This window comes from Chaetura pelagica, unplaced genomic scaffold, assembly GCF_000747805.2.
Source record: "Chaetura pelagica isolate M959 unplaced genomic scaffold, ChaPel_1.0 scaffold10, whole genome shotgun sequence".
NCBI lineage: Eukaryota > Metazoa > Chordata > Aves > Apodiformes > Apodidae > Chaetura > Chaetura pelagica.
The window spans coordinates 6,024,046-6,025,228 of record NW_009952263.1 but is presented as its reverse complement, the minus strand read 5'-3'; positions in this window follow the sequence as shown (position 1 = coordinate 6,025,228).

Genomic DNA, 1,183 nt, shown 5'->3' with positions numbered 1-1,183 from the left:
ACAATCCCGGAGGTGCTTTGATAAAACATCCTTACAGACTCAGCATCATGACTCTTCAGGGACCTGAATACTTATCTGCTGTGGTCCAAACATTAGACATGAAGACATTATTTCTCCACTTTGAACTCCATAGGATCTAATTGTTTAAGACAATTCACAGCATGCCCAGCACTAAGCACAGCAGGTCAGGAAACCTTTAGTAAAATCATAATTATTTTAGTACTCTTTTTACTAGAATCTTCACCGAGGAATCAAAAGATCCAAATCAAAAGCTCCCTTCTCAGCTCAGCCTTAACATCACAAAGTGCTTGCTTTTGGTGGGGAGTTAATTTCACCTGACTTTTAAGATCTACCTGACCTTTTCAGTTAATGGTGCTAAGAGAAACGTCTAAAACAGGTCCGAAACTGTATGGTAGGAGTGCCTGTTCCATTCCTTGAACATACAGGGCTGGTACTGGGGATAGTCATTAATGTTTTGGCTGAGTTCAGGCACAATGGCCCCCCAGTTTCATCACATGGCTCCGGCTGTGACAGAAGCTTTTATACATTATCCTGCATAATATTTTCTAAAAATCAACTTTTGGCAGCATCTATGATCTCCCATGTGCATAGCCAGTCTGGTGAGATCCAGGTGACAGCCATAATTTACTGGAGTCAACTTGCCAGCTTAAATTGGAGAGAAAATTGTGGATTCTGCTAATGCTCAGCCCAAACTTTTCTCCTACTTGGTCATTTCAACCTGTTAAAGGTGAAGGAGTAGATTATATTACTACTAAATTCACTCTGTAAAACCCTTCGAGATCTTAAAATGAAGCAACTAATATAAGTGCAGAGAAGCAATTTCATTATAACCCTTTCAAGTATAAATTATAACCACTTCAGAAAAAGTTTCACGTCATTTCATACCTTTGTATCTGTTCATAATTGTAAGTCTTACTCTCCAACTAAGGCTGACCTCAGTCTATAATCAACTGACCTTTCTGAGGTGTCCTTTTAATTCAGATACCAGCGAGCTGAAGGGGGAAAAAAGGAACACCTTAAAAGGAAAGAAAAAAATGCAAAAGGAAGAAGAAAGCTGAGCTGTAGAAGACTATCATTTTCTGCCCTGTTAGTATTTGCATCTAAGACTGTTCTTCACGCTGGGATGTGGGTTTTTTGCCCCCCTTGTGTGTTGGCTTTTTTT